General features: G+C 39.0%; 1 protein-coding gene across 2 annotated transcripts in view; it reads right to left on the bottom strand.

The window, feature by feature from the left end:
- Nucleotides 1–22,565, bottom strand: part of LOC126081952 (uncharacterized) — a 63,427-nt gene that overhangs the window by 6,662 nt on the left and 34,200 nt on the right. The window lies entirely within an intron of this gene.

Raw genomic sequence — 22,565 nt, 5'->3', positions numbered from 1 at the left:
AGGAACCTGTACATAGACCAAGAGGTAGTTGTTCGGACAGAACAAGGAGACACTTCGTGGTTTAAAGTCAGGAAAGGTGTGCATCAGCATTCTATCCTTTCACCATACCTATTCAATCTGTATGCTGAGCAAATAATACTAAAAGCTGGATTATATGAAGAAGAACGGGTCATCAGAATTGGAAGAAGACTCATTAATAACCTGCAATACGCAGATGACACAACCTTGCTTGCTGAAAGTGAAGAGGGCTTGAAGCGTTTACTAATGAAAATCAAAGACCATAGCCTTCAGTATGAATTATACCTCAAAATAAAGCAAACAAAAATCCTCACAACTGGACCAATAAGCAATATCATGATAAATGGGGAAAAGATTGAAATTGTTCAGGATGTCACTTTACTTGGCTCCACAATCAACAACCATGGAAGCAGTAATCAATAAATCAAAAGATGCATTGCACTGGGCAAATCTGCTGCAAAAGTGTTGAAAAGTTTTTTTTTTCTTTATTGAGCTTCAAGTGAACGTTTACACATCAAGTCAGTCTGTCACATATAAGTTTATATACACCTTACTCCATACTCCCACTTGCTCTCCCCCTAATGAGTCAGCCCTTCCAGTCTCTCCTTTTGTGACAATTTTGCCAGCTTCCAACCCTCTCTACCCTCCCATCCCCCCTCCAGACAGGAGATGCCAACACATTCTCAAGTGTCCACCTGATACAAATAGCTCACTCTTCATTAGCATCTCTCTCCTACCCACTGTCCAGTCCCTTTCATGTCTGATGAGTTGTCTTCGGGAATGGTTCCTGTCCTGGGCCAACAGAAGGTTTGGGGGCCAAGACCGCCGGGATTCCTCTAGTCTTGGTCAGACCATTAAGTCTGGTCTTTTTGTGAGAATTTGGGGTCTGCATCCCACTGATCTCCTGCTCCCTCAGGGGTTCTCTGTCGTGCTGCCTGTCAGGGCAGTCATCAGTTGTGGCCGGGCACCAACTAGTTCTTCTGATCTCAGGATGATGTAAGTCTCTGGTTCATTTGGCCCTTTCTGTCTCTTGGGCTCTTAGTTATCGTGTGACCTTGGTGTTCTTCATTCTCCTTTGATCCAAGTGGGTTGAGACCAATTGATGCATCTTAGATGGCTGCTTGTTAGCATTTAAGACCCCAGACGCCACATTTCAAAGTGGAATGCAGAATATTTTCATAATAGAATTATTTTGCCAATTGACTTAGAAGTCCCCTTAAACCACGGTCCCCAAACCCCCGCCCTTGCTCCACTTACCTTTGAAGCATTCATTTTATCCCAGAAACTTCTTTGCTTTTGGTCCAGTCCAGTTGAGCTGACCTTCCATGTATTGAGTATTGTCCTTCCCTTCACCTAAAGTAGTTCTTATCTACTAACTAATCAGTAAATAACCCTCTCCCACCCTCCCTCCCTCCCCAACTCGTAACCACAAAAGTATGTGTTCTTCTCAGTTTATATTATTTCTCAAGATCATATAATAGTGGTCTTATACAATATTTGTCCTTTTGCCTCTGACTAATTTCACTCAGCATAATGCCTTCCAGGTTCCTCCATGTTATGAAATGTTTCACAGATTCGTCACTGTTCTTTATCGATGCGTAGTATTCCATTGTGTGAATATACCACAATTTACTTAACCATTCATCCGTTGATGGACACCTTGGTTGCTTCTAGCTTTTTGCTATTGTAAACTGAGCTGCAATAAACATGGTTGTGCATATATCTGTTTGTGTGAAGGCTCTTATTTGAAAAGCTTTTTAAAGTGTTGAAAAGCAAAGATGTCACTTTGAAGACTAAGGTATGCCTGCCCCAAGCCATGATATTTTCAATTATATCATATGCATGTGAAAGCTAGACGATGAATAAGAGCAAAGAGGAATTGATACCTTTGAATTATGGTGTTGGCAAAGAATATTGAATATACCATGGACTTCTGAAAGGATGAACAAGTCTTTCTTAGGGGAAGTATAACCAGAATGCTCCTTGGAAGCAAGTGTAGCCGGACTGGGTCTTACATACTTTGGACATGTTGTCAGGAAGGATCAGTCCCTAGAGAAGGACATCATGCTTGGTAAAGTAGAGGGCCAGCAAGAAAAGGGGAAGACCCTCAATGAGACAGATTGACACAGTGGCTGCAACAATGCACTCAAGCATAACAACAATTGTGAGCATGGTGCAGGACTGGGCAGTATTTTGTTCTGTAGTACATAGGGTGGCTATGAGTCAGAACTGGCTTGACAGCACCTAACAACAACAATTTACTGATTGATTTGACATGTATTTACATTCACCTCAACAAGGCTGTGGTTCCAGAACCGTGGAATCAAAGACAGAAACTGAATGCTAAGGGGACCTTAAACAAAACCACAGGGTATTAATTCTTGGTTCTAGCAAATAAAACACAATTCGTAGAGTTACATAAGTAATTATACAAATTTTTAAAAAACCAAAAATAACATTTTAAACAAATAAATATTAATAAATTTGAAATTTAAGATAAAGTCAATATATTTCTAGAAAATGTAAAATGTCAAAATTTACCTAAGAATTAGAAAATCTGAATTAATCAATACACATTAAATAAAATAAATTGCTTAAAAAACAGAGAACCTTCCTCCTATAAAACACCAAGCCCAATGAGGGCTGGGGACCATGGTCACAATGATCATCTAGGTCAATTGCTATAACATAAAATGTTCTACATTCAGCTTTGGTGAGTAACCTCTGGGTCTTAAAAACTTGTGAGTGGCTCTCTAAGATACATGTACTGGTCCCATCCCATCCCATCCAGAGCAAAAAAGAATGAAGAAAACCAAAGACACATGGGAAATATTAGTCCAAAAGACTAATGGACTACAAGTACCACAGTCTACACCAGCCTAAGCCCAAAACAACTAGATGGTGCCTGGCTCCCACCGGGCACTCTGACAGGGATCACAGTAGAGGGTCCCAGACAGAGAGGGAGAAAAATGTAGAACAAAATTCAAATTCACAAAAAAAAAGACCAGACTTACTGGTCTGAGGTCTGACAGGGACTGGAGGCACCCCGAGACTATGGCTCCTGGACACCCTTTTAACTCAGAACTGAAGCCACTCCCAAAGTTCACCTTTCAGCCAAAGACTAGACAGATCTATAAACAATAACACACATGAGGAACCTACTTCTTAGCTCAATCATGTATACGAGGCCAAATGGGCAACACCTGTCCAAAAGCAATGATGAGATGGCTGAAAGGGACAGGAAAAAATGGGCAAATGGAAATGGGGAACTTGGGGTGGGGAAGGAGAGATTATTGACACATCACAGGGATTGCAACCAGTGTCACAAAATAACTCGTGTATAAATTGTTGAATAAGAAACTAATTTGCTCTGTAAACTTTTACCTAAAGCACAATAAAAAAAAATTTTTTAAAACAAGCCCAGGAAGTTTTTAATGTGAGTTTCACTGTGTATATTTCCTGTTGTACCCTAATTGATCTAGAAAAGAGAAGAAAGAGATACACTGCTAAAATCTTTTTTTTAGGCTATATAGCATACAAACCCCAATAAGGGCAGTTCAAGAAAATAAAATTATGGTTAAAATTGATTTATGAACATAAACACCAATATTATAAATGAAATTTTGTTCAAGCAAATCAACAAAGTGTTCTGTTAAAAAAAAGAAAAAAGATTATCTCAATAGAATAAAAAAAAAGCTCATTGTGTTCAAATTTCTTAGAAAGCTAGATAGAAGGGGTCTCTCTTAATCTCATAACATAATAAGTTGCGGCAATAACATATCAAATGGAAAAACTATAAGGATTTCATTTAAGTTTGAAAAAAAAATAGGGGAAAAAATCAACACCACTATCACACTACTGTTAAACAAGATACCGAGAGTCTTGGACAATAGAGAAAGACCAGAAAATGGAATAAAAAAAAGATATTAGGAATTGCTAGGAAGAATCAAAATTCATTGTTTGCACATGATAATAATGTAAAAAAAAATAACCTAAGAGAATCTACTGACAAACTACAAGAAGAAGACAGTTCAACAAGATCAGCAAATGATTAGAATAATGTAATAGACAGTGAAATACAAACTCAAAAGCATCAAAGTCTATAAAATCGAATGTCTATGTGATCTCAGAGTAGAAAGAGATATCTTAAACAAAACCAAAAAAGACATGGGGTGTAAAGGGAAAAAAGTGATTGCTTTTACTACATCCAACATCAAACTTGAAGATGCAGTTTCAAAATATAAAGACAAAATTAAGTGATGGCTGATGAACTGTGTGAAAATATTTTCAATTTCTATAAGCCTCTAAGTATAGCAAAATAATATACAGAAAGAACTCAGCAAGAATCAAGTAAAGAAACTTCATGAAAAAGTAGTTTAAGGATGTGAAGTAATCTGAATGGCTACAAGTATGTGAAGAACATTCAGTGAGTCGAGCCTCATGGTTAACTGGAAGAACTATATAAAATCATTATTTATTGGGCACTTACCTTGGTCAGACACTATTCTAAGTGTTTTTAAAATATAACTGCTCCAATCCTTATAGCAACTCTTTGAGCTGTGGATTATTACTATCTCATTTTACAGATTAGGAAACTGAGGAACCGTAAATTACCCAAGTATTAAATGATAGAGCTAGAGTTTTAATCCAGGCAGGATGGCTGAGCCCACGCCTTAGCCTCTACAACTCACTACTTAAGTTACACCACTTTATAACCTTCGGATTGGCAAAAATTCCAAAGTTGGGTAACACTGAAGGCTGGTGAGAATGTTCGGAAATGAGAAAACTTATATAATATGGGGGGGGGGTCTCTACCTGATGCAGGCATTTGGAGAGCAATCTGGCAGTATGTAATGAAATTATAGGCACAAACTCTGTGCCCAAAATATCCAGTCTTGAGTGTGTACTCCACAGATGCCCTTCACAGGCGCATAAGGAGACATTTACAAAGATGTCCAATAAAGCACATTATGGCGGAAGAAGTTGAAAACAACCTACAATTCCAAAAATAGGTGAAAGTATAACAATTATTATAAAACAAAGATGAGAAGGTAAGGGGCAGGCAGGGAAACTAATGGAAACAGCAGCGAGAATGGAAATATTGAGAATGTTCATGCACTGAACAATTTATGTAGAAATTGATCAATGGGAACCTAAATTGCTATGTAAACCTTCACTGAAAATACACTAAACTATTAAGTTTTTTAAAAATGCAGAACAGCACACGCAGCTTTCAAAACTATAATGTTGAATAAAATAGTAAGAAACACAACACCATACAATTTATGCCATTAAAACCATGCCTATATTAATAAAAACAAATTTTATGGATGCACATTGTAAAAATGGCATGGTGGAGGTATCATCTGACCTATACACACACACACACACACACACACACGCTCCACCAGTAAGCCTTGGCCCAAAGGTGTTTAGATTTCTCACTTCAGTGGGTTGGTTCCGTCAACAAGTGCCGAGAGACACCCCACTCTGCCAGCAAACCTGCTGCCCAAAAGCCCTCAGCTTTCTTACTTTGTGGGCTGGGAAGCCCACTGTGCCATCTTCTGCCGGCCTCCTGCTGATTTTCTGGTTCTGCTGCCTCTGCTGCCCCAATTTCTCTGCCACTGCTTCTCACCATCTCCAGTGTTACAGCTCCCTCTCTAGAAGGTTCTCGTTGTAGGGACCCTGAGTCCAAAGGACGCGCTCTGCTCCCAGCTTTCCTTCTTGGTGGTGGTGAGGTACCCTCCCCCCCCCCCACACTTTCTGCCTCTGGAATGGCTCATTTTAAGTCAAGCAATGTGGCAAAATTGACCAATCCCCTTGTCAGGGTTCCATACACCTTATTTGACTCAGGGTACAGTTCTTCAGTCAGGACAGCTCTTCTTAGTCATGCCTGCAGGCAGGCCTCTCTCTGACCCTCAGCTTGTCAGCCAGGCTTCTGCCCTGCTTGGGCAAGTATTACAAAGCTCTTTTAGCTCTGCTGAGAAGTGCCCAGAGGCACCCCTCCCCACTAATCCAGTAAGCCTCTGCCCAAAACTGCTCATTTTTCTTCCTCTGCTTGGCCATTAAGTGCCTGGAGACAACCCACTCCACCAGCAACCCTTCTACCCAAAGGCCCTCTGCTCTCTCACTCTGTGTTTTGGTCAGCCTAGCTCCACCAAGTGCCCAGAGGCACTCCACTCTCCTGCCACCCAAAGGTGCTCAGCTTTCTTGCTTTGTGGGCCAGGAAGCCCACCGTGCTGTCTCCTGCTGGTCTCTGCTGGTCTCCTGGTTCTGCTGCCTCTGCTGCCACTGTTTCTCTGCCACTGCTTCTACCTGCCTCCATTGTTACAGCTCTCCCTCTCTAGGAGGTTCCCCGGGCTGGGACCCTGGGTCTAAAGGACATGCTCTGCTCTCAGCTTTTCTTCTTTGTGGTGGTAAGGTCCTCCCTTTCCACCTCTGAGATGGCTCATTTTAAGCCTAGAGGAATGGCAAAACTGACCAATCCCCTTCATAGGGTTCATATACCTCATTTGCATGATTCCACCCCCAGACAGGTGCCATGCACTTTATTTGCATTATTAGCAAGCTATCTAATCACCTTGGTGGGCCACAATTACCTTATTTCATAGTCCCACCCAATCACTTGGGTAGGAGTTATAAGACTGTGGCAAGAAAGGCCATGTAAGAGTGATACATCACATTGCATACATATTGGCATATGAAGGTAAATTGGAGGAGTGGTGTCTTAGTTTCCTAGGGTTGTCATAACAAATACCACAAAGTGAATGGCTTTATAAAACAGAAATTTACCTCTCACAGTTCTAGAGGCAGAAGTCCAAATGCATTTATGTTCTCCCTCTGTTGGCTCTACAGGAAGATCCTTCCATGTCTCTTTCAGCTTCTAAACATGACTGCTCTCCTTTTTTCTAAAGCACCGTTCAGAAGGGATTAGAACCCACCCTACTCTACTCTATCTTAACTGATAACATTTGCAAAGAAAGGCTTTCTTTTCAAACAAGGTCACATTCATCAGTAAAGGGATTATGACTTGAACATATCTTTTTGGGGAAAGCAAGTCAATCCATAACAAGTGGGGAAGGAGACTTGAAGGATGATGGAGGAGTGGATGGGAAAAATTACGAAATAGAAAGTACAATAGGGTAGATAGACTGGTTGTTAACAAAAGTGTACATGGACCAAGGAGCACAAACAATACAATTCTGTGCACCTGAGATCCAAAAACTCAAAACGAAGTAAAAAAAAGATTGCAACAAATAATTTTAAAATACAGCTATCCATATTTAAGTGATTAGTAAAGTTGAGGGTCAGCGAAAGAGAGGAAGAACCTCAAAGAATTGGATTGAGACAGTGGCTGCAATAATGGGCTCAGACATAACAATGATTCTGAGGATGGCACAGAACTGGGCAGAGTTTCATTCTGTTTTACATAGGGTCAGTACGAGTCAGAACCAACCTGACTGCACCTAACAACAAATATTTAAATGATTGTTGTTGTTGTTAGGTGCTGTCAAGCTGATTCTGACTCATAGCAACCCTATGTACCATAGAACAAAATACTGCCCAGTCCTGGGCCGTCCTTACAATCATTGTTATGCTTGAGCCCACTGTTCCTGTCACTGTGTCAATCCATCTCATTGAGGATCTTCCTCTTTTCCTCTGACCGTTACTTTACCAAGCATGATGTTCTTCTCCAGGGACTGATCCTTCCTGACAACATGTCCAAAGTATGTAAGACGCAGTCTCACCATCCTTGCTTCTAAGGAGCATTCTGGTTGTACTTCTTCCAAGACAGACTTGTCCGTTATTCTAGAAGTCCATGGTATATTCAATATTCTTTGCCAACACCACAATTCAAAGGCATCAGTTGTTCAGTCTTCCTTATCCATTGTTCAGCTTTCACATGCATATGATGCTATTGAAGATACCATGGCTTGGGTCAGCTGCACCTTAGTCTTCAGGGTGACATCTTTGCTCTTCAACACTTTGAAGAGGTCCTTTGCAACAGATTTACCCAATGCAACGCATCTTTTGATTTCTTCAGTGCTGCTTCTGTGGCTGTTGATTGTGAATACAAGTAAAATGAAATCTTTGATGACTTCAATCTTTTCCCCTTTTATCATGATGTAGCTTATTGGTCTGGTTGTGAGGATTTTTTGTTTTCTTTATGTTGGTAGTTTTTTTTTTTTTCCTTTTTAATGATGGCATATAAATATATTAAATTTAGAACTATTACAATAAATTACATAAGAATTTCGAGTAAAAATGAGGACCTAAAGAATAACACAAAAAAAAATTATTAGAGATGAATGTAGTGGTTGTAATCCTGTTTTTACTATGTTCTTTTAGCTTGTGTGACAAAAAGAAAAGTCTTTAGCCGGGAAGTGATTCACACAGATTGTGAAATTTGGGTTACTGATTTACTATTTTATTACCATCTCATTTAAGAATGTATAGAATAATACTTGTTACTATGACCTTGTGGCCTCACAAACTGTCATTACAAAAGTTCAAATAATTGCTAAGGATAATATGCCTTATATTGCAATTAATTAGGTCTTTCTTTTTGTCTAGTTTCAAAGCTTAAGACGCAGTGTGTATATTAACTGAATCAAGGAAAGAGCAAGAGGAAATATCTTGGTGAGCACTTAAGCTAAGAAAAAGCAGAAAATGTTTCTTTCCTTTCAACAATTTTCTTTTCAAGGGTCTTAATTACTATCCTCTTGCATACTGAAGGAAGAGGTCCAAGCTGCACTGAAGGCATTGGTGAGAAATAAGTCTCCAGGAATCGACTGAATACGAACTGAGATGTTTCAACAAATGGATGCAGTGCAGGAGGCACTCACTCATCTATGTCAAGAAATTTGGAAGACAACTACCTGGCCAACCGACTGGAAAAGATCCATATTTGTGCCTATTCCAAAGAAAAGTGATCAACAGAATGTGAAAATTATCAAACAATATCATTAATATTACACACCAGTAAAATTTTGCTGAAGATCATTCAAAATTGGTTGCAGCAGTACTTTAACTGGGAACTGCCAGAAATTCAAGCAGTATTCAGAAAAGAACATGGAAGGAGAGATATCATGTTGATTTCAGATTGATCTTGACAGAAAGCAGAGAATATCGGAAAGATGTTTACCTGGGTTTTATTGACTATGCAAAGGCATTCGGCTGTGTGGATTAAAATAAATTATGGATAACATTGCAAAGAATGGGAATTCCAGAACACTTAATTGTTCTCATAAGGAACCTGTATACTGACCAATAGGCAGCCGTTCAAACAACAAGGGGATATGGCATGGTTTAAACATGTGCATCAGGCTTGTATCCTTTCACCATACTTATTCAATCCATATGCTGAGCAAATAATCTGAGAAGCTGGACTATATGAAGAACTCAGCATCAGGACTGGAGAAAGACTCATTAACAACCTGCAATATGAGGATGACAAACCTTGTTTGATGAAAGTGAAGAGGACTTCAATGACTTACTGATGATGATCAAAGACAACAGCCTTCAGTATGGATTATACCTCAACATAAAGACATCAAAAATCCTCAAAACTGAACCGATAAGCAACATCATGATAAACGGAAAAAGGGTTGATGTTCTCAAGGATTTCATTTTACTTGGACCCATAATCAACACCCATGGAAACAGAAGTCAAGAAATCAAACAACGTATTGCATTGGGCAAATCTGCTGCAAAAGACTTCTTTAAGGTGTTCAAAAAAACAAAGATGTCACTTTAAGGACTAAGGTGCACCTAACCTAAGCCATGGTGTTTTCAATCACCTCATATGCATGCAAAAACTGGACAATGAATAAGGAAGACTGAAGAAGAATTGATGCTTTTGAATTATGGTGTTGTCAAAGAATATTGAATATGCCATGACAGCCAAAAGAATGAACAAGTCTGACTTGGAAGACATACAGCCAGAATGCTCATTAGAAACAAGGATGGACACACTTCCTCTCATGAACTTTGGATATGTTACCAGGAGGGTCCAGTCCCTGGAGAAGGACACGAAGCTTGGTAAAGTAGACGGTCAGTTAAAAAAGAGGAAGACGGAGGCGGGGCCAAGATGGCGGACTAGGTAGACGCTACCTCGGATCCCTCTTGCAACAAAGACTCGGAAAAACAAGTGAATAGATCACATACATAACAATCTACGAACCCTGAACAACAAACACAGATTTAGAGACGGAGAACGAACAAATATGGGGAAGCAGCGATTGTTTTCAGAGCCTGGAGCCAGCGTACCAGTCAGGTAACCTTCGGCGCCCGATTTGGGGCAGAGCCCAGGGGAGCAGACAGCACAAACAAGAGGCCCAGTCCTAGCCCCCGAACTCACTCTGGGAGGGGGCCCAGCCGGTTGGCGCAGGTGGTGTGGCAACGCAGCCGGTGGGAGAAGTCCCCGGGAGGCAGTGACTGGTCTTGGAGCAGGGAGAGCAGCGTCCCAGCCGGGGAACCATCCCGCCGGAATATTGACTGGGCACAGGCACGGTATAAGCACAGAGAGCTGCTCCACCCACCCGAACTAAGCCTGGGAGGGGGCCCAGCCAGTTCGCGTGGGCGGCGTGGCGACGCAGCCAGTGGGAGAAGTCCCCGGGAGGCAGTGACTGGTCTTGGAGCGGGGAGAGCAGCGTCCCAGCCGGAACATGCGGTCACAGCACAAGCACGGGGAGCTGCTCCACTCACCTGAACTAACCCCGGGAGCGGGCCCAGCCGGTTCACGGAGGTGGCACGGTGACGCGGCTGGCGGGATGAGAAGTCCCCAGGAGGCAGCAACTCATTTTGGAGTCGAGAGTGCACCGTCCCAGCAGGGGAACCTTAACGTTGGGCGTGGGCCTGGCAGCAGAGGATCTGACCGTGACTCCAGCGGGCCAGACCCCCCGGGGGCACTCTCCCCACAGCCAGCACACATAGGCGACATGCCCCGCGGGAATCTCAGATATAATAGTCATTCCAAGCAAGACAAGCAACTCTGGCTATATTCTGAGGTGCTACTCTCCTATCTCTCTGATCCCTCCCCCACCCTCCCCAGGCGGCTTCATTAACATCCAAATAGCCTGAGCCAGAGGGAGAACTCTGATAGGGATCTGACTGCATTTTTTTTTAGCGGATTTTCTGGAAAAACTAGTTTCCCAGTGATGGCTCAGAGACAGCAGTCCATATCAAACCACATAAAGAAGCAGACCATGACAGCTTCTCCAACCCCCCAAACAAAAGAATCAAAATCTCTCCCAAATGAAGATACAATCCCGGAATTATCAGATACGGAATATAAAAAACTAATTTACAGAATGCTTCAAGACATCACAAACGAAATAAGGCAAACTGCAGAAAAAGCCAAGGAACACACCGATAAAACTGTTGAAGAACTCAAAAAGATTATTCAAGAACATAGTGGAAAAATTAATAAGTTGCAAGAATCCATAGAGAGACAGCATGTAGAAATCCAAAAGATTAACAATAAAATTACAGAATTAGACAACGCAATAGGAAGTCAGAGGAGCAGACTCAAGCAATTAGAACGCAGACTGGGACATCTGGAGGACCAGGGAATCAACGCCAACATAGCTGAAAAAAAATCAGATAAAAGATTTTAAAAAAATGAAGAAACCCTAAGAATCATGTGGGACTCTATCAAGAAGGATAACTTGCGGGTGATTGGAGTCCCAGAACAGGGAGGGGGGACAGAAAACACAGAGAAAATAGTTGAAGAACTTCTGACACAAAACTTCCCTGACATCATGAAAGACGAAAGGATATCTATCCAAGATGCTCATCGAACCCCATTTAAGATTGATCCAAAAAGAAAAACACCAAGACATATTATCATCAAACTTGCCAAAACCAAAGATAAACAGAAAATTTTAAAAGCAGCCAGGGAGAAAAGAAAGGTTTCCTTCAAGGGAGAATCAATAAGAATAAGTTCAGACTACTCAGCAGAAACCATGCAGACAAGAAGGGAATGGGACGACATATACAGAACACTGAAGAAGAAAAACTGCCAGCCAAGGATCATATATCCAGCAAAACTCTCTCTGAAATATGAAGGTGAAATTAAGATATTTACAGATAAACACAAGTGTAGAGAATTTGCAAAAACCAAACCAAAGCTACAAGAAATACTAAAGGATATTGTTTGGTCAGAGAACCAATAATATCAGATACCAGCACAACACAAGGTCACAAAACAGAACGTCCTGATATCAACTCAAATAGGGAGATCACAAAAACAAACAAATTAAGATTAATTAAAAAATAGTAATAATAATACACATAACAGGGAATAATGGAAGTCAATAGGTAAAAGATCACAATAATCAAAAAGAGGGACTAAATACAGGAGGCATTGAACTGCCATATGGAGAGTGATACAAGGCGATATAGAACAATACAAGTTAGGTTTTTACTTAGAAAAATAGGGGTAAATAATAAGGTAACCACAAAAAGGTATAACAACTCCGTAACTCAAGATAAAAGCCAAGAAAAATGTAACGACTCAACTAACATAAAGTCAAACACTATGAAAATGAGGATCTCACAATTTACTAAGAAAAACGCCTCAGCACAAAAAAGTATGTGGAAAAATGAAATTGTCAACAACACACATAAAAAGGCATCAAAATGACAGCACTAAAAACTTATTTATCTATAATTACGCTGAATGTAAATGGACTAAATGCACCAATAAAGAGACAGGGAGTCACAGACTGGATAAAGAAACACGATCCATCTATATGCTGCCTACAAGAGACACACCTTAGACTTAGAGACACAAACAAACTAAAACTCAAAGGATGGAAAAAAATATATCAAGCAAACAATAAGCAAAAAAGAAGAGGAGTAGCAATATTAATTTCTGACAAAATAGACTTTAGACTTAAATCCACCACAAAGAATAAAGAAGGACACTATATAATGATAAAAGGGACAATTGATCAGGAAGACATAACCATATTAAATATTTATGCACCCAATGACAGGGCTGCAAGATACATAAATCAAATTTTAACAGAATTGAAAAGTGAGATAGACACCTCCACAATTATAGTAGGAGACTTCAACACACCACTTTCGGAGAAGGACAGGACATCCAGTAAGAAGCTCAATAGAGACACGGAAGACCTACTTACAACAATCAACCAACTTGACCTCATTGACTTATACAGAACTCTCCACCCAACTGCTGCAAAGTATACTTTTTTCTCTAGCGCACATGGAACATTCTCTAGAATAGACCACATATTAGGTCATAAAACAAACCTTTGCAGAGTCCAAAACATCGAAATATTACAAAGCATCTTCTCAGACCACAAGGCAATAAAACTAGAGATCAATAACAGAAATACTAGGGAAAAGAAATCAAATACTTGGAAACTGCACAATACCCTGCTGAAAAAAGACTGGGTTATAGAAGATATCAAGGAGGGAATAAGGAAATTCATAGAAAGCAACGAGAATGAAAATACTTCCTATCAAAACCTCTGGGACACAGCAAAAGCAGTGCTCAGAGGCCAATTTATATCAATAAATGCACACATACAAAAAGAAGAAAGAGCCAAAATCAGAGAACTGTCCCTACAACTTGAACAAATAGACAGTGAGCAACAAAAGAATCCATCAGGCACCAGAAGAAAACAAATAATAAAAATTAGAGCTGAACTAAATGAATTAGAGAACAGAAAAACAATTGAAAGAATTAACAAAGCCAAAAGCTGGTTCTTTGAAAAAATTAACAAAATTGATAAACCATTGGCTAGACTGACTAAAGAAATACAGGAAAGGAAACAAATAACCCGAATAAGAAATGAGAAGGACCACATCACAACAGAACCAAATGAAATTAAAAGAATCATTTCAGATTATTATGAAAAATTGTACTCTAACAAATTTGAAAACCTAGAAGAAATGGATGAATTCTTGGAAAAACACTACCTACCTAAACTAACACATTCAGAAGTAGAACAACTAAATAGACCCATAACAAAAAAAGAGATTGAAACGGTAATCAAAAAACTCCCAACAAAAAAAAAGCCCTGGCCCGGACGGCTTCACTGCAGAGTTCTACCAAACTTTCAGAGAAGAGTTAACACCACTACTACTAAAGGTATTCCAAAGCATAGAAAATGACGGAATACTACCTAACTCGTTCTATGAAGCCACCATCTCCCTGATACCAAAACCAGGTAAAGACATTACAAAAAAAGAAAATTATAGACCTATATCCCTCATGAACATAGATGCAAAAATCCTCAACAAAATTCTAGCCAATAGAATCCAACAACACATCAAAAAAATAATTCACCCTGATCAAGTGGGATTTATACCAGGTATGCAAGGCTGGTTTAATATCAGAAAAACCATTAATGTAATCCATCACATAAATAAAACAAAAGACAAAAACCACATGATCTTATCAATTGATGCAGAAAAGGTATTTGACAAAGTCCAACACCCATTCATGATAAAAACTCTTACCAAAATAGGAATTGAAGGAAAATTCCTCAACATAATAAAGGGCATCTATGCAAAGCCAACAGCCAATATCACTCTAAATGGAGAGAACCTGAAAGCATTTCCCTTGAGAACGGGAACCAGACAAGGATGCCCTTTATCACCGCTCTTATTCAACATCGTGTTGGAAGTCTTAGCCAGGGCAATTAGGCTAGACAAAGAAATAAAAGGTATCCAGATTGGCAAGGAAGAAGTAAAGTTATCACTATTTGCAGATGACATGATTATATACACAGAAAACCCTAAGGAATCCTCCAGAAAACTACTGAAACTAATAGAAGAGTTTGGCAGAGTCTCAGGTTATAAAATAATCATACAAAAATCACTTGGATTCCTCTACATCAACAAAAAGAACACCGAAGAGGAAATAACCAAATCAATACCATTCACAGTAGCCCCCAAGAAGATAAGATACTTACGAATAAATCTTACCAAGGATGTAAAAGACCTATACAAAGAAAACTACAAAGCTCTACTACAAGAAATTCAAAAGGACATACTTAAGTGGAAAAACATACCCTGCTCATGGATAGGAAGACTTAACATAGTAAAAATGTCTATTCTACCAAAAGCCATCTATACATTTAATGCACTTCCGATCCAAATTCCAATGTCATATTTTAAGGGGATAGAGAAACAAATCACCAATTTCATATGGAAGGGAAAGAAGCCCCGGATAAGCAAAGCACTACTGAAAAAGAAGAAGAAAGTGGGAGGCCTCACCTTACCTGACTTCAGAACCTATTGTACAGCCACAGGAGTCAAAACAGCCTGGTATTGGTACAACAACAGACACATAGACCAATGGAACAGAATTGAGAACCCAGGCATAGATCCATCCACGTATGAGCAGCTGATATTTGACAAAGGACCAGTGTCAATTAACTGGGGAAAAGATAGCCTTTTTAACAAATGGTGCTGGCATAACTGGATATCCATTTGCAAAAAAATGAAACAGGATCCATACCTCACACCATGCACAAAAACTAACTCCAAGTGGATCAAAGACCTAAACATAAAGACTAAAACGATAAAGATCATGGAAGAAAAAATTGGGACAACCCTAGGAGCCCTAATACAAGGTATAAACAGAATACAAAACATTACCAAAAATGATGAAGAGAAACCCGATAACTGGGAGCTCCTAAAAATCAAACACCTATGCTCATCTAAAGACTTCTCCAAAAGAGTAAAAAGACCACCTACAGACTGGGAAAGAATTTTCAGCTATGACATCTCCGACCAGCGCCTGATCTCTAAAATCTACATGATTCTGTCAAAACTCAACCACAAAAAGACAAACAACCCAATCAAGAAGTGGGCAAAGGATATGAACACACATTTCACTAAAGAAGATATTCAGGCAGCCAACAGATACATGAGAAAATGCTCTTGATCATTAGCCATTAGAGAAATGCAAATTAAAACTACCATGAGATTCCATCTCACACCAACAAGGCTGGCATTAATCCAAAAAACACAAAATAATAAATGTTGGAGAGGCTGCGGAGAGATTGGAACTCTCATACACTGCTGGTGGGAATGTAAAATGGTACAACCACTTTGGAAATCTATCTGGAGTTATCTTAAACAGTTAGAAATAGAACTACCATACAACCCAGATATCCCACTCCTTGGAATATACCCTAGAGCTACAAGAGCCTTCACACAAACAGATATATGCACAACCATGTTTATTGCAGCTCTGTTTACAATAGCAAAAAGTTGGAAGCAACCAAGGTGTCTGTCAACGGATGAATGGGTAAATAAATTATGGTATATTCACACAATGGAATACTACGCATCGATAAAGAACAGTGACGAATCTGTGAAACATTTCATAACATGGAGGAACCTGGAAGGCATTATGCTGAGTGAAATTAGTCAGAGGCAAAAGGACAAATATTGTATAAGACCACTGTTATAAGATCTTGAGAAATAGTAAAAACTGAGAAGAACACATACTTTTGTGGTTACGAAGGGGGGAGGAAGGGAGGGAGGGAGAGGGTTTTTTATTGATTAATCAGTAGATAAGAACTGCTTTAGGTGAAGGGAAAGACAACACTCAATACATGGAAGGTCAGCTCAATTGGACTGGACCAAAAGCAAAGAAGTTTCTGGGATAAAATGAATGCTTCAAAGCTCAGCGGAGCAAGGGCGGGGGTCTGGGGAACATGGTTTGAGGGGACTTCTAAGTCAATTGGCAAAATAATTCTATTATGAAAACATTCTGCATCCCACTTTGAAATGTGGCATCTGGGGTCTTAAATGCTAACAAGCGGCCATCTAAGATGCATCAATTGGTCTCAACCCACCTGGAGCAAAGGAAAATGAAGAACACCAAGGTCACACGATAACTAAGAGCCCAAGAGACAGAAAGGGCCACATGAACCAGAGACCTACATCATCCTGAGACCAGAAGAACTAGTTGGTGCCCGGCCACATGACAGGGAGAACAACAGAGAACTCCTGAGGGAACAGGAGATCAGTGGGATGCAGACCCCAAATTCTCATAAAAAGACCAGACTTAATGGTCTGACTGAGACTAGAGGAATTCCAGCGGCCATGGTCCCCAGACCTTCTGTTGGCACAGGACAGGAACCATCCCCGAAGACAACTCATCAGACATGAAAGGGACTGGACAGTGGGTAGGAGAGAGATGCTGATGAAGAGTGAGCTAATTATATCAGGTGGACACTTGAGATTGTGTTGGCAACTCTTGTCTGGAGGGGGGATGGGAGGATAGAGAGAGAGGGAAGCTGGCAAAATTGTCACGAAAGGAGAGACTGAAAGGGCTGACTCAATGGGGGAGAGCAAGTGGGAGTACGGAGTAAGATGTATGTAAACTTATATGTGACAGACTGATTGGATTTGTAAACGTTCACTTGAAGCTCAATAAAAGTTAATAAAAAAAAAGAGGAAGACTCTCAAGGAGATGAATTGACACAGTGGCTGGAACAATGGGCTCAAGCACAACAATGATTGTGAGAGTTGCCCAGGACCAGGCAGTGTTCCATTCTGTTGTACTTAAGGTCGCTATGAGTCAGTACCAACTCGATGGCCTCTGACAACAAAACGACAATAACTGTTGTCTTGCATTTATGGCTTTTATGATATGATTGAAATATTTTATTACTTAAACAATGACAATGAAACTCAAAGTACACATTCTCTAAAACTGAGAGGTAAAAAATATAAAAGAATATCTTTAACATTTAAAGAGATAATAAAGTATGAATAAAATGACATGTTGTCTGGGGTTTGCTTTGCAATACTCTAGGAAGGAAGTAGGGGGCAGGTGGATGAGATGGAACTGGCCAAATGATGATATTGTTGACGTCGAATGACAGACACATAAGGGTTCACTGTTCTCTTAGGTCGACTTTTGCATGTATTTAAAATTCTTCATTGGAAAAGTTCTTTATAAAGAGAATGAACCTGGGATTAGCATGGTTTTAAAAATCATTTTGCTATAATTGCTTTTTGAAATATTTATGGATTAAATACAGCCATTAGATTCCCACAGCTGGATACATTTGTAAAATTTATGAGGGCTTATGATGCCAGTGCAGAGCTGTGGGGGTACAGTGGTTAAGAGCTGGTCTGCTACCCAGAAGTGGTTAAGAGCTGGGCAGCTCGAATCCACCATTTGCTTCTTGGAAACCCTGTGGAATGGTCCTACTCTGTCCTGTAGGGTCACTGTGAGTCAGAATCAAGTCGATGGCAATGGGCTTGGTTTGGACCCCAGTCCACATGTCAGCCACGTTCAGGATGAGGTCTGACCTGACACACGTGGATCCCATTTCCAGAGTAACTGGAAGTGTGGGCAGCTCTACCATGTGTGTTGTAATCATTTGCAAATTTGCTTCCTCTCCAAGTTTGTGTGGGTATCTTCTATCTACAGACATTGCTTTGTTGTTTTCATCAAGCAATTTCAAAATTAAGCTACCAAATAGTATTTATTATTATCAAGTAACTTTGTGAAGGAAGAGGCAGTTTTATTTTTTATTTTTTGCTGTTTATAAAAGATAGCAGAGAGCAATTGGCCCAAAAAGAGATGAATGAATAAAATTGGCTTTTAGACATGTTTGTACTAGCGAATAATTATTTCTAAAGAGAATTTTCTAAATGTAAACACTAGTTGAAAAACTAGTAATAGTTGCTTCCACATTTATTGTGAAAGTTGTTAAAACAAAAATCATATAAAGCCAATAATAGATATTGAAGTTTATTTAATATATGATTTGCAAATTGGGGTAACATTTCAATTAAACAAACAAACAAAAAAAGCTCATTGCCAATTCTGACTGTTATATAGCAACCCTGTAAGACAAAGTATAACTGCCCCATAGAGTTCCCAAGGCTGTGATCTTTACAGAAGCAAACTGTCATAATATTCTCCTGTGGAGCGGCTGATGAGTTAGAACTACTAACCTTTCACTTAGCAGTCGAGTGCTTAACCACTGTACCACCAGGGTTCCATACATTTCAAGTTATCATTGTTTTTAGGTGCCATTGAGTCACTTCTGACTCATAGTGACCTTATGTATAACAGAATGAAACACTGCCCAATGCTGTGCCATCCTCACAATTGTTGCTGTTTGAGCCCATTGTTACAGCCACTGTGTCAGTCCATCTCAGTAAAGGTCTTCCTCTTTTTACTGACCCTATTTTTTTTTTTTATACCAAGCATCACATCCTTCTGCAAGGACCGGTCCCTCCTGATAACATGTCCAAAGTATGTGAGATGAAGTTTTGCCAACCTCCCTTCTAAGGGGCATTCTGGCTATACTTCTTCCGAGACAGATTTATTCTTTCTTCTGGAGAAAAAAAAAAAAAAGCAGTCCATGGTATATTCAGTATTCTTTGCCAACACCATAATTCAAAGGCATCACTTCTTCAGTCTTCCTTATTCACAGCCCAGCTTTCACGTGCATATGAGGAGATTAAATGCATTTAATGTAAAATACATAGCAATGTACATGTAAAAAAAAAAAAAGTAGGACCGGTAAAATCATTGTTTTGCAAAGAAATATTAACACGTTTGTTGTAAGGAATAAGGTAAAAATTCAACATGTATCTGAACTACTGAAAGGCTCTGCAAGTTGTCTTGAGATACCCTGAAAAAGGAAGTTTTCTCCTTGGAAAACAACTTCCACTGAGTTTTGAAGTACATCTGCTTTTTATTAGCGTTGGAAAGCACTACTTTTTTTTTTTCTCCCTAAAATAAGTGGGTGATAATCTCCACATAACCCTGGCAATGACATCATTTAATATTTTTCTGGTAGTCACTTGATGGCTTAAAACTTGCACAAGAAGAAATAAAAGCAGCAGGTTATACCTTTACCGATGGCTAATGCAATTGTTTGACCATAACCATGAGAACAGGCTGATATTTAGCTCCCCGTTGTTGTTGAACTATGCAAAGGTACAATGTTCCTCCTCACTGCTGTAAACTGTTAGTTATTAATATCCTCAGCAAGTCCAGAATTAGCCAATATTATGTTGGTTCTGATAAAAAGTTTCTACTGTCATCCAAGTGCCAGTATTTCTTATGGGTTCTTACTGTTCTAAATTTCACTGGCCCTCCAAAGTAGCTTATACACGTTCTACTCCATAAAGACATTACTTTAGAGATCAAAGTTAGAATTCAGCTACATGCTGCTAGAGACAAAAAGGAGTACAAGCCTAAAACATTTTTAAAAATTAAAAAAAAAAAAAAGGCAACAAAAACTCTCAAAACGCTTAGGAACGACTCGGAGGTCGGAGTCTAGGATTCAGGGGCTCTTGAGAGCCTGACAACACTAACCTATCCGTTTGTGGTCTGTTGTCCTGCTTGCAGGCTGTTCAGATAACTTTTAATGGAGGGTTTAAAAGGTGCAGGTTCTGGAGGCCATCTGTGTGGAATTGATTCCAGCCCCATTATTTACTGTGTGACTTGAGCAAATACAGCCTTCCTTATAGAGTTTTTTAAAGGATTAGTTGAGCCAAATCATGTAAAGTGCTTAGGATAGTGCCTAGCACAAGGTAAGAGCTCAATAAATATTAGCTATTATTTTTATAACCCTTTGCCATTGAGTCGATTCTGACTCATAGCAACCCTCTAGAACAGTGCAGAACTGCCCCATAGGGTTTCCAAGGAGTGGCTGGTGGATTCGAACTGCTGAACTTTTGGTTAACAGCCAAGCTCTTAACCACTGTGCCACCATTTTCACGTGTACAGGCTACATCGTGTGTGTATATATATATATATTATAATCACATGCATAGAAAAAATCATGTGTGTGTGTATATATACATGTACACAGGCACACACATACAGTAAAAATGCATGTTCACATGTACATGTGTGTATATACATGTATGCACTCAGGCACACACATATAATAAAAATGTGTACTCACATGTATATGCTTGAAAATGGTATGCCTATTGGATTTATCCTGTGATTTTTACTTATTGTGGACTACTTTTCTAGGTAAGTACATACAGATTGATCTCACTTTTTAAATTGCTGTCTTCTAGTACATCATATAGATGTACCATCTTACATTGGTATATGTTTAGTTTTTCTTTCCAATTTTTTTCTTTAAAAATAATATTTAAAAGGGCAAGTTTCTATACATAGCTCTATATATGAATACTGCTTTTTTCTCAAGGGTAGATTCCTAGAAGTGGTTGGTGGGTCAAGTTATGTTTGCATTTTAAAATTTTTATAGATACTTCTACAGCATTCTCCAAACATAGCGTAACATTTTATACTCTTACAAACTGTCCATTTGCCCAGGCTCTAGCCAGAACTTAATGTTATCAATTTAATTACTGTTAGTACAATAGATGCAAAAATTGTATTGCATTTGGCTTTAATTTGTGATTCCTTAAATAAGAGTGAAGCTGAGCATATTTTCGTATATTTTGGCTGCCTATATAAGAAAAAAAATTTTTTTTTTATATATAATCTGCTAATTTTATGTTCATGTTATTATATGTTCATCTATTGTGCTATTTCTTTTTTTGTTGCTTTGATCATTGTGTGTATTAGGGATATTAACTTCTTGTTCATATTTGGTTACAAATATTTTCTCCCATATGTTGGTTATGTCTAGACCTTTTTCCTCTTTAGGTTGGGGATTTCACTCTGGGCTTCAAATATTCTCCCATATTGGCTTTTAATAACTTTATAATCTTATTTTTTCTCATTAGATATTTAAACTGTATGTAAAATACTTTTTCCATATGGCAAATATAGATGCGTATCTTTATTTTCTTCCACATGGACAACGAGTTTTAGCAATAGAAATAGGCTGCAGTTAAATAAACACAAAATCAGAGGAAGAATTTGAGAGCTTGATAGGATCTTAAAGGTTATTTAGTACAGGGTCTCATCTTGCTATTCAGATGATTAAATCCCACCAAAAGAAAACTGAGATACTTATGCCAAGGGTTAGGATAATTTGATTTGAATGTTAGGTTTGATGGCTGGTCTGAAGTTGCTTCGTTTGCCCAGATCATGTCTTACCATAGTATTTCCTGACACATGGGTCTCTATTAAGCACTTTGGCTGGTACTATTTTCTTTTTTAGCTTTCCTTTTCTAGATATTTTGGCCTTCTCTTTTTTTTTTTTTCTGAAATTATAGGTCTTTTTAGCACTGTTACAAACAGATAGTAATGGCTATCGAACCCTTTTTAAGACAAATTTTTTTTCAGAGCTCTGACAGCTTCTCTTTTCTTCAACTTCTAGTTTGGTTTAAGTCTTCTTCTGAAAATGATAAAGTTTAGTATTCCATCAGTAAATGTTCAGTAGACTTGATAGTACTCATTTTTATAGGCCAGGCCCAGGCAGGGAAAAATGTGCAATTTGAGTCCTAAAAATATGTATTTGCATACTTGGACAAAAATTTTAAAAGGAAAATCAGCAGTATAACTATTTTTCGGGAAGAGGGGGTAGTCTGTTAACTCCTTTAATTTTTATTAGCATTCATTATGGTTTCTTTTCTATCCAAAATATTGGCAG

Source organism: Elephas maximus, chromosome 8, assembly GCF_024166365.1.
Source record: "Elephas maximus indicus isolate mEleMax1 chromosome 8, mEleMax1 primary haplotype, whole genome shotgun sequence".
NCBI classification, from domain to species: domain Eukaryota; kingdom Metazoa; phylum Chordata; class Mammalia; order Proboscidea; family Elephantidae; genus Elephas; species Elephas maximus.
Note: the sequence above shows the minus strand (reverse complement) of the source record. Positions and strands in the feature narration are given on the sequence as shown.